Source organism: Triturus cristatus, chromosome 1_1, assembly GCF_964204655.1.
Source record: "Triturus cristatus chromosome 1_1, aTriCri1.1, whole genome shotgun sequence".
Lineage (NCBI taxonomy): Eukaryota > Metazoa > Chordata > Amphibia > Caudata > Salamandridae > Triturus > Triturus cristatus.
This window is the reverse complement of record NC_140579.1, coordinates 647,741,842-647,757,753: the sequence shown is the minus strand read 5'-3', so window position 1 is coordinate 647,757,753 and position 15,912 is coordinate 647,741,842. Positions and strand designations below refer to the sequence as shown.

Genomic DNA, 15,912 nt, shown 5'->3' with positions numbered 1-15,912 from the left:
ATTGTGACAGGGGATGGTTCAAGAGAGGGTGACTGAGTAGGAGTTGTTAAACAAGGACTGTCATTGGGGAGAGGGTTGGGAGTAGGGGCGGTTTGGGGGGTCGCTAGTAACAGCTGGTCGGTAAGAGCGTTAAAGATGAGTTCAAAAATTGCGAGGTGCGGTTCGGAGGCTTGAATCAGGATGTTTCCAGTTTTGTAGATGGAAATGGTGAGTTCACCAGGGAAAAGAGAGGTCGGGGAAGTGGCGAGTTTGTGACCATGGGGGATTTTAATCGAGCTAGATACTGGGAGGTGTTGTAAAAAGGTACTCTTCCATTTGGAGGGGCGTTTGGTGTAGAAAATATAGTTGGTTTTAATGGGGAAGTGAGGCTGTGGTAGGTGTCTTCAATAAGGGTTTCAGGATTTCGGATTAGGAGTTTATGTTTGAGGTTCTTTTTGGCATTTTTTGAAAGGTTGGTAGGGTATGGAATTTTCCAAGAGTTGGGGCCAAGTTTGGAAAGTGCAGGGAGCTTGTCAGTTAGAGCTTGAGAGGGGCGTGGTGTATGGGTGGGATTGGGAGGGGCATGGTGGAGAGGTTTGGCTGAGGCGGGAAAGTGGCGGCGGACAAAGAGAGGTGGGCAATGATAGGGGGTAAGAATGGGGGAAGGGTATTTGGGTAAGAGCGATGAGGGGGTCGGTGTGGGAGGGGCAGGCGGGGGATCGTTTTTTATGTGACCCTGCTGCCGATCCGGGGGGGAGGAAGAAGATGAAGGTGGGTGGGGTTGATGGGGGGTAATGAGGAAAAATTGTGCAAGTTAGCGGAGGGCAGGGGGGAGATTAAGATTAGGAAGGTTGCCAAAATTAGGGCAGAAAGAGGTCTTGGTTGGTGACCGAGCAGGGGTTCAGTGCTAATAAGGTAGGGGGGTAGCGGGTTGGGTTAAGGGTTGGGATGAGGTAAGCAGGAGGGTAGGGGAGTGGTAAGAATCCGAGTTCGGGCGGGCAGTGGTGATTCTCCAAGGGTGAGGAGGGGGAAGACTTTGTATAGCAGAGAGGGGAATCAAATGGATAGGGAGGTGAGTGGCAATACAGTAGAGAGAAACAACAACAGTAATGATGAATATAGGTATGAAAAGTGGGACAGACAAATACGGTAATGATACATATAGGTATGGAATAAGCAGTGAATGGTTCAACAACAACAGTAATGAAAAAGTAAATGATAAAGTAACTCTTCCTTGTAAAAGACCCCCGACACCGCTTCCCCATCGTAGTCCTTTAACCTGTAAATATACATCCCTTCTTTAAGCTCCACACTTTCCACTATAAATATTTTGTCGCTAAAAGTCTGTTGGTAGTCCTTTGTAAAGACACCTTTCAATTTTGAAATCCTCACGTGATCACCTTATTTAAAAATAGGCTTCTTCACCTTTGTAGCTAAATTACGTCCGTACACCATTCTCCAAACATTTAAGGAATTACTAGGAGTTACCTCTACGGGCGTTGTTTTGATGGTCCTGTGATAAGTGGCATTATATACAGCTAAAAAAGCTTGTAGAACATCAACGTATCTGTAAGTGTTGTGGGCCGTAAAATACCTCCACATCTTAGACTTTAAAGTTCTGTTAAATCGCTCTACAACCGCTGCTTCTACCTCCGTGTGTGTTACAAAATGTTGAACTCCGTGGTGTTTTAATAATTTCTGAAATGTATTGTTTAAGAATTCTTTAACGGCGTCTGTTTGTAGTTTTTGAGGAATTCGCCCCTTCTCGAAGATGGCTTTAAAAACGTCCGTGACGCTAGCTCCAGTTTTATCGTGTAGCACTTCTGCGTACGCGTACTTGGACAGCACGTCTATGACGGTTAATATATAATGAGCTCCGTTGTTATGTTTTGCTAAATCTTGAAGGCTGATGATATCCCCCTGCCATTGATAATCTATTTGCGCATTAACGATTGTAGGGCGTCTTTTAAAGTGTCTTCTGGCTGGTTTATGGACTCCTCTCCTGATAACCAGGTCTTCACCAGGTCTCTGCTTACAGGTTCGTTTTCATCTACAGCCCTTCTATATAGAGCTTCGGTGCTTCCCAAGCTGCCAATTCCCCGTGTATCATAATAAAGTTTTCTTAACAGCGCCCCGCCATGTTATCATCCGCTACACCGCAGGCATTGAATGGCAAGTGTTTTGCATAAGGACCTTTTAATAAAAGTAAAGAATATTATCAAAACATAATCAGAAGGTACTTTACATTTTCACAGTAAATGTCATAAGTACGGTTTAACACATAACCACCATGCGGTGTAACATGCCACTAGTTTGTTCTAAATACACGCTATCGTGTCACATTAAGTAAGACCTAATTTATTTAAAATAGTCTTCGAGGGGCCAGAGACCTTATTCTTCTATTTTTTAGATACAGCTTACACATATGCCTTTCTACGAGTCTTTCTATCATCTTTCTATCAGAAGCCGCACACAGCCCCTGCATGCACATCAGTTTTAAGGCAGGGTAATGGGCATGTTGGGTTTCCTCGAGTGTCGCTGTCAAGAGCTTGAACATATTTCTTTTCAACGAACAGCCTGTACACGACCCTTAACAGTTTATACACCTTGTACGGGTCTAACAAACTACATATATAGCGGATTTCTCAGTCTTTTTATGCATTGCTCAGACACTCATGCGCGGCCTGCTGAGGATCATTCATTTGATGTCCGTAACAAAGGCCGTAATAGTCATGCTTGACACAAGCTTGTACCACAGCCACTGCAAAACCTTTAACAGCCATCATGTCATCGTGGGATACTACTTGAATTTCTTTTACATCAGTGTCGCTCTTAGAGACATAGTCACGCTTCACGGGAACATCAGTACTTTGTCTTGTGGAACTTTCAGTCTATTTTGCACAACATAGACAATAAAAATTTACGCTGTCCGCTTTTGTAGGAGGCTCCATGGCCCCAGTTCTTTTTGGGGTTGCACCCTAGGGTCAAAAGAAGAAAGATTGACATGCCATTAGTTAAGTTGAAGAAATAAAATACATCATTATGTAACTGACTGCTCATAACATTTTTTTACTAACCTCAGCATTTTCACCACCCTCTGCGGCGGCTCTGAAATCTTGAGAGTCGTTAATGTCCTGCAATGCCCCATCATCTTCGCCCTTCTCAGGAGCCGCTTCCTCCAGAAAAACCATGTCTTCATAGGCGGGTGTGTTAGGATGTTCTCCAGCTTCTTCCCCATAGTGCTTTATGAAGTATGTGCATCCAGCTGAGGTTGCTCTCTAGGGTCAAAAGAAGAAAGATTGACATGCCATTAGTTGAAGAAATAAAAATACATCAGTATGTAACTGACTGCTCATAAATGAAATTCCCCCGTTATAGTTCAGATAACTATAACTCGCGCGACCGCCACTCTATCACAAGGATGATGTCATCAGTGATGTCATGAGTGATGCCACTGACCATGTCATGAGTGATGTAATATGTGACGTCATGAGCAGGATTGCGGGCGCGCGAGTTATAGTTATCTGAACTAACTATAACGGGGGAATTTCATTGGTTTTTTACGAGTGAAATATCCACCTAACTATAACATGTGTGAAACCTATGGTTTTTTAAGTGAATATATATTACCTACTGGCGATAGCCAGTAGGTAGTTATAGTTAGGACCACGTTTCCATAGGAAAACCTCAACATTCTATTTTGAATAACTTTGGCGCCGGTCGACGAATCCTCGCGAATTTCTCAAAATAGGTGGGGCGCTACGCTCCGCTCCTATCCTGAAAGTCTCGGGGGGATTCGTCAAGCGGGGGCTGAGATAAAAGGGGGTCCCAAAACGCGTTTTTCCCATGCATTTTTCCATAGGACCTTTAGAACGAGCTACAGCCCGAATGGCTGAACAGAATTACTCAAAATTTGGCAGAGAGGTAGTCCCTAGGTCAAGGAAGTGCCTTTTGTAGGTTTGGTGTAAATCTGTTCAGTAGATTCTGAGAAAATAGCCTTTAAATCAATATATATATCTGAGCCAGCTTACGGTACGCTTACCGTACGCTTACGGTAAGCGTACGGTGGCGTGCGCGAGCGCGATTCTGATTGGCTCTTAGATCTTAGTAAACATTCGAATCGGCCGAAACCAGGAAGCGGCGGCCGCCATTTTGTCTCTCGCACTGAGAGAGATTTTTAAAATCGGAAGCCCAAAAACATGTAAAGGGGCTGTTTTGACAACTCCCTCCCACATAGTCATGTTGAGGGAGTCCCCAAACATCCCCCAAGTGCAAAAACGGTTTTATTTTTTTTTCGGCAATTTCGCGGGGTACGCTTACCGTACGCTTACGGTAAGCGTACGGTAAAAAAATAAAAATAAAAAAAACACTATTCACACTTACCCCACCCCCTGTGCTTTTGGTGGCCGAAGGCCACCAAATGTGCTGGGCTTATTACAATGGAAAAAAACACTATCCACACTTACCCCACCCCCTGTGCTTTTGGTGGCCGTAGGCCACCAAATGTACAGGGCTTATTATAAGGGAAAAAAACTTAGCATTTAAAAAACCGTACTAATTCACTGAAAAAACCATAGGTTTCACACACGTTATAGTTAGGAATTAGCATTTAAAAAACCTTGCAAATTCACTGAAAAAACCATAGGTTTCACACATGTTATAGTTAGTGGAAATTTTACTGATAAAAAACCAATGAAATTGCCCCGTTATAGTTAGCGCAGGCAACTATAACTCACGCGACCGCAATCCTCTGCTGATGACATATGTGTCTTTATGAAAAAAAAATATTTGTAATATATGTATAGCTAAAAATGTATGGAAGAAGACATGGGCAAATAAGTGTCTAAATACAGTATTAGCATCAGCAGAGGATTGCGGTCGCGTGAGTTATAGTTGCCTGCGCTAACTATAACGGGGCAATTTCATTGGTTTTTTATCAGTAAAATTTCCACTAACTATAACATGTGTGAAACCTATGGTTTTTTCAGTGAATATATATATATATATATATATATATATATATATATAGGTCGCCCCACATGATGCCCGCTGGCAGGTCTTCAAATACTTGTCAGGGTGTTCCTCATCATGCCTGCCACTTTCTGTTCATTTGCCCATGATCAAGAACACCAGCTGTTCGAAATGCTTTGGGCCTTGAAATATGAAGAGTGGGACTCTTACCTGCTGTGCTGAAAAACTCAAAATAAAGGCATTTAACTCTTCGTAGTGGCATCTTCATGTGGGGCGGCCTTCTTGTGTGATATATATAGATATATATATATTCACAGAAAAAAACATAGGTTTCAGGCACGTTATAGTTAGAAATTAGCATTTAAAAAACCTTAGAAATTCACAGAGAAAACCATAGGTTTCAGGGACGTTATAGTTAGGAATTAGCATTTAAGAAACCTTTGAAATTCACTGAAAAAAACCATAGGTTTCAGGGATGTTATAGTTAGTTGGACATTTCACTCATAGAAATTCCCCTGTTATCGTTAGTTGAGCTAACTATAACTCGCGCATCCGCAATGTACTGCTGATGACGTCACATATTACATCATTCATGACATGGTCAGTGACATCACTGATGACATCACTGATGACATCTCAAATGACATCACTGATGACATCATCCATTGAATGTGTGTTTCTATAAAATGTAAATATGTTTTATATATATATATATATGCCACGGTGTATTGAAGAATGAATGGGTGTATAAGAGTCAGGATGGATGATTAAGTAGGTGTGTGACTGACTGTATAAGTGAGTGATTAATTGTATCTTGCTTAATTCATGTGTTAGCGACTGATACAGACATTCACACAGTTTAGGTTGTTAGTTGGTGTGTAAGTAGTTCCATGGTTTGGTTAGCAACTAAATGAGGATCTAAATGAGCTATTGATTGCTTGTCTGAGTACCTGTATGGGTGCCTGAGTGTCTGTGTAGGTGGGAGGGGGGTGTGACTCTGTGCATAGATGTGTAAGTGGATAATTCACTGGGTATATGTGTTCAAGTCTATATCTGTGAAGGGCTGTATGGCTTGGTGAGTGTGTATATGAGTGTCTTGGTGAGTAAATGGAGGCCTCAATGGTACATGTGTGAGTAACTCCATATGTGAAAGGCAGTATATATGAGTGTTGGACTGTATAAATGACTATATGTGAGAGTGAGTGATTGCGAGAGTGCCTTCGTTCAGGCAACAAGTGGCTTGCAGTTGTTCCCAGAATTAGGAAAGTACGTGCCGGGGGCCGCTCCTTTTCTTATAATGCAGCCAGGCTTTGGAATTCACTTCCACTAGATATTCGAAGTGTAACTAACCATCTGGGCTTTCGGAAATGCTTAAAAACTTTCTTGTTTCCATAAATCGATATTATTCACTTTTGTCCTCTAGCGCGGGGATGCCTTTGGTAACCATGCGCTCTATAAATATTTTACAATTACAATTATGGATCAGTGTGTGCTTGTATTAGTTATTGTATTAGAGTGTAAGTATGTGTTAGTATATGTTTAAATAAGTGACGTGGTATGTGCATAACTGTACAGTTGAGTAAATGAAAATGTGATTGATTATTTCCGTTACTGACTAGGTGTGTGAATAACTCTATGAATGAGAGGTGGTGTGTGAGTGTCTGTAGATATGTGACTGGATATGATAATGCTGTATTGATGGCTGACTGTATGTATGAGTGACTGTATGGGTGAATTAATGGATGTGTGTAGACCTACAAATTAAAGAGTGGATATGCACTAACTGCTATTGGTGTGTTCATGGTTTCAAAAATTATAGTCTGTATTTTAGTGTGGGTGTATCAAGTGTTATATAAGGGTCTGATAAGGTGCATCAGATTTTGACTTGGATGATATCATCAGTGATGTCATCAGTGATGTCATTTGAGATGTCATCAGTGATATCATCAGTGATGTCACTGACCATGTCATGAATGATGTAATATGTGACGTCATCAGCAGTGCATTGCGGGGGCGCAAGTTATAGTTAGCTCAACTAGCTATAACAGGGGAATTTCTATGGTTTTCTATGAGTGAAATGTCCAACTAACTATAACATCCCTGAAACCTATGGTTTTTTCAGTGAATTTCAAAGGTTTTTTAAATGCTAATTCCTAACTATAACGTCCCTGAAACCTATGTTTTTTTCTGTGAATTTCTAAGGTTTTTAAATGCTAATTTCCAACTATAACGTGCCTGAAACCTATGGTTTTTTCTGTGAGTTTCAAAGGTTTTTTAAATGCTAATTTTGAATTATAATGTTCATTAAACCTATCTTTTTTTCTGTGTTTTTTAATTATTAACCGATTCTCAACTTGGTGAAAACTGCAAATCTCACCACTCTTCCATCGATACCTTATGCCAACAAAATCACCACAAACGAGAGGCACAACTAACGCTAATGAAATGCAAAGTAGGCGTTCCCGTGCAAAAAAAACACGAAAACACCACTTCCCCATACTTTCAACGACCAGCCAAATCTGCAATGCAATCCAAAAAGCAGGCGATTAGCCGAGTTAGCAGTAACAAATTAACATCAACCTTTAACTGGTGTAAGGAGGTCGACTATCTACTCCGTGAATTGGACCCAACTCACAGCCACATCTAAAGACCAACACGTGATAGAGCTACTGATCATGCAGGTCCGACATGCAACAAGACCACAACAACGAGCGCCACCATAACCAGAACCTCCCCCCCGCACCAACCCCCCTACTACCACCAAGGCAGCGCAAAACAGGACAAAGGACCTTCCCAAAACACCATACCCCTCAGCCACACAATAGCTGAATGTTGGGAGATGTGGCAACCAACTATATATGAAGGAGGCAAGTCACCCTTCAACAATAAAGCACACAATGCCAAGTGTAACGCTGATGTGCTGCACAGACCTCACTATGCAAAGCACAAACCTCTCCATGTGGAGATATACTGTTGATACTTGTAGTGTAGTGCACAGTGGGCGCAACCATGTTACCTCAGGCAGTGGGGAAGATCTCGGTCATGTAGCTGTGTTGTCCCCCCCCGGAGACGGAAGCTGAGTGGGTTGCTCCAACGTATGCCACTCCAGCATAGCAGTATGAATAAATAGGCTAGGCCCTAGGCGTGGTTCACTTGAGGGAAGACCAACGAGTCTGTCACAGCGGCAGCCCACACCCTGGCACGTGGCTGCCGCCATAACTGCGGGCCTCCTCGACACAGGCCCCCTGTGAACCCAGCGGCACAGTACCGCAGACTTATGTCTGAACCGACTACTGCCTTTGATCTACACTGCGAACAGCAGCACTCACAATTCAGATGCAGTGACGATTGCAGATGTCGCAGTCCAGTTCGCAAGACACTTTGCTTCCAGTGCGGCCTGCCCAGACCACGCATGGTGCGCACACATTGTGTGCTTCAGGTGCTACTAACTCACTGCACCATAAATCATCGCCACGTAGCTGTGTGCCCATCCTGACCGCTGCCTCCACCCTACACTGGGGTTACACGGTTCACAATTCAAGATTAGTAGCGATGCAAATTGTGTAAGACAGTATAATGGGTTAAGAAGACCACATGCTCCCAATCTGTGCAGCTCAAGTCAACGTCACCTGCCTGTGGGCCTTTTCTGACCGCTGCCTCTAGCCTACACTGTGGAAGACTGGCGACAGGTGGTGCCAACTAACCCTGTTCAACACAAGCCGATCTCACATGTGTAACTGTGTCCTGAGTCCTCAATGGCAGCGACCACAGCACCACACTCCCTTCGATCACCGAGGGGTATTTCCACATGGAAGACCGGCGACACGTGTTGCCACTGAACCTGTACTACGCAAGGTTTGTTTGGGTCACCAACGTACGCACGTGGCTGTGGACCCTAGCTCACCGCTACCTCTGCCCTACACTGTGGGCAACCGGCGACAAATGGTACCACTAACCGTCTTCAACACAAGCCGATCCCACATGTGTAAGTGTGTCCTGAATTGCAGCGACCACAGCAACAGACTCCCTTCGATCAGTGAGGGGTATTTTCATATGGAAGGCCGGCAACATGTGGTGCCACTGAACACTACGCAGGCCGGTGTGGCCACCAACGTATGCACGTGGCTGTGGACCCTTGTTCACCGCTACCTCTGGCCTACACTGTGGAAGACCGGCGACAAATGGTGCCTCTAACCGTCTTCAACACAAGCCGATCCCACATGTGGAACTGTGTCCTAAGTCCTGACTGGTAGTGACCCTAACTCTGTGAGACAACCACAGCACCAGACTCCCTTCGATCAGTGAGGCATATTTCCATATGCAACGGCAGCGACACGTGGTGACAATAACTTTGTTCAACACAAGCCGAACAATCCCACATGTGGAACTCTGTCCTGAGTTCTGAATGGCAGTGACCCCAAGTCCATGGCAGCGACCACAGCAGCATACTCCCTCTGATTAGTTAGGCATATTTCAATATGCAATGGAGGCGACACGTGGTGCCAATAACTCTGTTCAACACAAGCCGAACAATCCCACATGTGGAACTGTGTCCTGAGTCCTGAATGGCAGTCACCCCAAGTCCATGGCAGCGACCACAGCACCACACTCCCTTCGATCAGTGACGCATATTTCGATATGCAATGCCGGCGACACGTAGTCCCACTAACTCTCTTTAACACAAGCCGATCCCACATGTGTAACTGTGTCCTGAGTCCTGAATGGCAGTGACCCCAACTTCGTGGCAGCAACCACAGCACCAGACTCCATTCAGTCTTATTTGTTGTTCTTTTCTTTAAATACATTTTTTTATATGTAAATCTATACATGACTAAGATTCTTCTTTGTCCAACCGCACAGGGACACTTCCAGGCCCAAGAAGGTTGTTGGGGGTATGATGGTAATGTGGGAAGAGGGTGCGTTACCTGCTGATGTGGGGAGAGGCAGCGTCAAAGGGGTATCTATCACAGAAAGATATGTTTTCACAAATGCCTCGGACAAATGCCAGCTGATGGACTGAATCACAAAATGTTTTTTCAATGCTTATGTAGTGTGAGTTACAAACAGTTCGCACCCAGGCTCGCAGAGGGCCAGCTGCGGCCCGTCCGCTCGACTCACATACGCAGTACTATGAGCTGTCTGCGTTATTGTAGCTATCCCTGCCCTGTTCCGTCGTACGCCACGCCACGCCACTGCGATTACGTTCTGATGTGGGCCCCACATAGCTACCTGCCGCAGACGCACTCGCTGTTGGTGTGCAGGTCAGTGGTCTAGTTCTCAACATCTCATGACCACTCCCTCAGGGCAGGTTTGCACACACACCACACCCATCCGGCACATGCGTCACAGGCCATGTAACCACGCAAATATAGTAGGTTGACAACATCACATCCTTTATTGCCGGTGCTGACTAGATGGCGGACGCTGCACGTGTCTCAACCATAAAGAGTCTTTAAAAAGTTGCGCAGAAGGTTAGTCACACCCTGATCTGTATAGCCATAAGGGGCCTACCACCCCCTTGGCACGGACTTCAGATGCACAGGGTTAGTGCCACCCTAAGCACATATGGCCATTAGGGGTCTACCACCACGTGGCACGAACTTAACTTCCACAGGCTTAGCAGCCCCAAAAGCTGATGTGGTCTCCGCCATTGATGACTCAGGACTCAGCGACATGTGTGAGATCTGCTGGGCCGTGGAGAAGATGATGTGGTCTCCGCCATTCATGACTCAGGACTCAGCGACATCTGTGCGATCCGCAAATCATCTGATGTGGTCTACGCCATTCATTACTCAGGACTCAGACACATATCTAGGATGACTTTTGACGGGCACGTGGAGTGCCCACTGCTGCACACTCTGGTGGCACCAGGTATTTATTTGCTCATGGATGCGCAGAGGCGGCAGTGTCTCTCTTTCTCTCTCCCTTCTTTTCCTTCTATCTCTCTAACTCTCTCTCTTCCTTCTCCCTTTCTCACTCCCTTTCTTTCTTTCCCTCTCTTTTTCTCTCTGGCTTTTTTTTCCTTCTCTGTTTCTCTGTGCCTCTCTCCTTTGATCTGCCCATTACACACGTCCTTATTTTGTGCTTTATTTTCCAGGCTCTGTCGTCGACATCCATGGTCCCCACAGGAGTGTTCCGCCTTCTTGTTTTCTATTATTTTTGTTACATTTTGTTTATTAGTTTATCATTTATATATATGTTAATAAAACAACTAAAGTAAAAAAAAAAAAATTATAACTTTTTGATTGTTCTCTTCACTGCTGTGTGACTCTTTCTTGTTCTTATTACTGTTATTTGATGGAGTCCACCATGGTGTTAAATTTTGGGGCACTTATCGTGGGAATACTGGTGATGTCTGCAGTTTGCACCAACTTCTGAATAGTGTGTTAGATTTATCTCAACTTTACTTCCATTAAAGTGCTGATAATGAAATGTAGACTAGCCGTTCCAGTACAAAAAAAACACGAGGTGCACCTTTGCAATTTATTCTAAATACTAAAATCCTGTATTGAATTGCACTGAGGTAGTGGCTGCACTTACAGTGTACACACAAAATCAATTAAGAACTCACATTGTATTTATATTGATTGGGAATAGTGCGTCAAGTGCTGGATCTTGACGAGATACACTGCTCAGTTCGTATATTGTTCTGCACACGAAAAAAAATCACATCACAACTTTCACACCAATTGCAATGCGAAACAAATTCTGGTAATAAGCCACGTTAGCACCAGGTATTTTACACCTGCTTTCTGCTGGTGTTAAGCAGGACGACTACCTGCACCATGAAACAGAACACAGCCAAGAGCCACACCAGAACACCCACAGGTGCCATAGAATCAATGAGCATGATGCAGGGATACCCATGAGGGCCACAAGACTGATCACAACAACTCCAGGACCGCCAGCGTCCCCCAAACCCACATCTGAGCAAGTGTGTCTCTGTGGTCATTGTCTTAGCATGATAGGCACGAGCCCTGCAACATCACAGTGTGCTGTCACCTCAGCATTATTTCAAAAAACAAGAGCGACCCATACGTCCTTGTGAACTGGGTATTTGCAAGAAGCAAGAAACAATGTTCACAAGGAACTCATTTCATACAAAATTATCAATTAATCAAGCAAAAATTACTTGCAGCTGGTTAAGTCAAAATAACATTCAAACAATTTCGAATAAGACCATAAATCTGTTAGATCACGGCAATAATTAATTACCATATATGATAACTGTAATTTAATACATAAAAGAAGCCCAGGAGAAATATTATTTACTTCAGCCGAAGTATATACGATTTATTTCTTATTCATCAGTTGCACTGTAGTTATCGATCTTAACACAGTTACATTTTATTATTCCACTACAAGCACAACATAGTGAAAAGGTGAGTCCCAGTGAAGTGATCTTAGCCTAACAAAGTGAAAATTAGGTGAAAGTAAGGGAAGGTCATTAAAAACAACAAAAAGGAGCTTCCAATAATATGATGAATCTCACCCTCTCTTTGTTAATGTCGACGGCGTTTCGACCCCCTCTTGATATGGGGTTTCTTCAGGACAGCTTATCTGGGGACTAATGTGAAAAGATATCAGTGCGAGCAGTGAAAATTGTATTATTAGTGGGCTCAAAGACGCATAATGGCTTACCTATAAAATTATATATTTGACTCTTAGTCTTGTGCGCCCACAATCTGGGGCCGGGACCCTCTGGACAATGCAGGGCTTCGAAAAGCGCTGGTTTTATTGGGGGCCTACACACGAGAAACAAGGTAGGCTGATAAAGTACAGAAGGATATCACAGCTTACAGCAAAGAGAAAGCCTTCCCCTACTTACAAGAAGACTACTACACCCAACCACAACAATATAAGAAGAGTGTGACGTAGGGAAGATGTAAGAACAACAATTTAATTGGCTTCTGAGACTCCTCCGCTGGATCAAAGTCTTCAGACGACGGGGGGGAAGGCACAAGTGGTTTACAAAGAAATCAGCAACAATCTTCCTTCTTACAACAGCCTTTTTTAGGTCAGGCACCGAGGGGCAGAGGGACCAATCGGAACCAGAAAAGAGTTTGGCATCAGTTTGCAGGAGAAAGGCAAACACGTCGACCTGGGGTCCACAAGGCCATTAGTATCACTGGAAATAGAGAGACCAAGAATGAACCTCTCTCAAGACTACTCCTTTGAGCCTGTAAGCAATTCCATCACCTATAATGAAGACAACACCAATCCTGTTTTCAACCTATCAACACATCAATTGAATAGTAATGAACTATCGCTTCTCAATAAAGGCCTATCCTATGTTTTGACTGAATCTACGGACTTCTTCAAACTTCAAACCGAACTACACAAATTTTTTAGGACGCTAAGACTCAGAGTGTTCTTTAGCAATAAGGAGGCACTCCCCAATTACTCACAAAGATCGTTTATGAGACCTAAATCTGTGTTTATTCCTTCCAACAATATGATGCCCCCTGAAATCATAGCCTTTGAGAAGGGAGTTCTTGGAGACATTCTTAAATTGAAGAATAAAAAAGCCTACACTCCATATAATATTACTAAATCAGAGCGAGAGGCACTAATTACTTTGAAGAATGATGAGTCCATCATTTTAAAACCAGCAGACAAAGGTGGCGGAATTGTTATCCAAGAGAGAACCAGATATGAAGCAGAAATAGAGAGACAAGTGAGTAACATTCGTCACTAAAAAAAACTGCAACGAGATCCTGTAACGTAGATTCAAAAATGGATACTTGAAGTAACAAAGAAGCGATTAGATGAAGGTTTTTTGAGCAAAAAGGAATTTGATTACCTAAACAAAGAAATTTCCAAGGACTCCAGTTATGTTTACTCTACCAAAAGTTCATAAAGATGTTACTAACCCGCCAGGCAGACCTATTCTCTCTGGATGTGGTTCAGTCCTAGAACCTCTAGGAAACTACATCAATAGTTACATCAAAGAATATGCGCCTGTATTACCTACATATGTCAGAGATAGTACATACATGATAAACCACCAACGAGATGCTGGTAACCATGGACATAGAATCATTATATACAAATATACCTCAAATAGAGTGTATTGAGGTAATCAAATCTGTCCTAAATACCCGCCCAGCTCCCGTCATGGTCCCGACTGAATTCATCGTTGACCTTCTTGAGATTGCATTAACTATGAACTACTTCAAATTCAACACAGTTTATTACCAGCAATGTTCAGAAACATCTATGGGCGCGATTTTTGCACCAAATCTGGCCAATCTCTATGTTGGTGCTCTTGAAGAAAAATGCATCAATTATGTTACTAATCCATTTATCAACAATATAAGGTGCTGGAAGCACTATATTAATGATATTTTCTTTATATGGTCAGGCATGGAAGAAGATTTGGAACTATTCATCACTTATTTACATGAATGTCAATCTTCACTGACATTTACCTACAGTAAGGACAGAGAGATGATTCCGTTTCTGGATCTGAAAATCAGACACTATAACAACCGACTTGATGTGACTCTCTATCGTAAACCTACGGTATAGTTAGTTCAGCTAACTATAACTCGCGCACCCGCAATGCACTGCTGATGACGTCACATATTACATCACTCATGGCATGGTCAGTGACATCACTCATGACATCACTGATGACATCTCAAATGACATCACTGATGACATCATCCAGTGAATGTGTGTTTTTCTGAAAATTAAATATGTTTTATATATGTATATCTCAAGGTCGATGGAAGAATAAATGGGTATATAAGTGTCTAAATGGATGATTTGTTTTTGAAAAATTGATTGTGTAACTGACTGATTAAGTGTATCATAGTGAATACATGGCTTAGTGAGTAATGTTTAAATATGTAAATATCTGTATCAGTCTCTCACTTTGTGTATAAGTGGCTGCATGGGCTGGTGAGTAGCTACATGGGTGTCTATATAGGTTATTAGTTGGTTTTTTGAGTATCAGTCTGAGTGTCTGCATGGTTCGGTGGGGGGTATTACGTAGTGCATAGGTGAATGAGTGACTCACTCTTTGTATGTGTTGAAGACAGCATGTGTGCAGGACTGTATGGGTGGATGAGTGTGTGTATGGGTGTGTTAGTGAGTGAATGAAAGTCTCAATAGTGTCTTTATGAGTAACTACATATGTTTTAAACTAGTATATGTGACTATTGGTGTATATAAGTGAGTATATGTGAGAGTGAGAGATTGAAAGAGTTCCTGTATGAATAAGTATGTGTTTCCATAAGTGATTGTTTAAAAGACTAAGTATGTGTAAGTTTCCGTAGAAGTAAGTGTGGTGGTGTGTGTATAACTGTATATGCAAATAAATGTATGTTTGATTCTTTATTAGCATGAGTGACTATGTGTGTGAGTAACTCTATGGATGAGTGGCATTGTGTAACAGGATGTATAGGTGTATGAGTACATATGATGAGTGAATACATGTATGAGTGACTGTATAGGACTGTTGGTGAATGAGTGGATGTGTATGTGGATCTTAGAATTACTGAAGAGGTTGTTGTAACTGGTATTGGTATGTCCATTGTTTTGAAAAGTTTAGTCTCTATTTTTGAATGTGTGTATCAAAGGTTATATTAGGGTGAGAGGAGGTCTGCCACTCTATCACAAGGATGATGTCATCAGTGATGTCATCAGTGATGTCATTTGAGATGTCATCAGTGATGTCATGAGTGATGTCACTGACCATGTCATGAGTGATGTAATATGTGATGTCATCAGCAGTGCATTGCGGGCGCGTGAGTTATAGTTAGCTGAACTAACTATAACGGGGGAATTTCAATGGTTTTGTACAAGTGAAAAGTCCAGCTAACTATAACACCCCTGAATCCTATGGTTTTTTCAGTGAATTTCTGAGGTTTTTTAAATGCTAATTCCTAACTATGCCTACAGAGATAGGACATGTGAAGAAAGAAGAAAAAATGCACAGAAAGAAAAAAAAGAAGT

At 42.7% G+C, this 15,912-nt stretch overlaps 1 long non-coding RNA gene across 1 annotated transcript; it reads right to left on the bottom strand.

Annotated features, from left to right (window-relative positions):
* Window positions 1-2,162: 2,162 nt before the first annotated feature.
* LOC146870772 (uncharacterized) lies at window positions 2,163-13,661 on the bottom strand. Its single transcript, XR_014979315.1, has 3 exons — window positions 12,443-13,661; window positions 3,057-3,257; window positions 2,163-2,957 (listed from the first exon to the last, which is right to left on the bottom strand). It is a non-coding gene; the product is annotated as an uncharacterized LOC146870772 (long non-coding RNA).
* Between the last annotated feature and the right edge of the window lie 2,251 nt (window positions 13,662-15,912).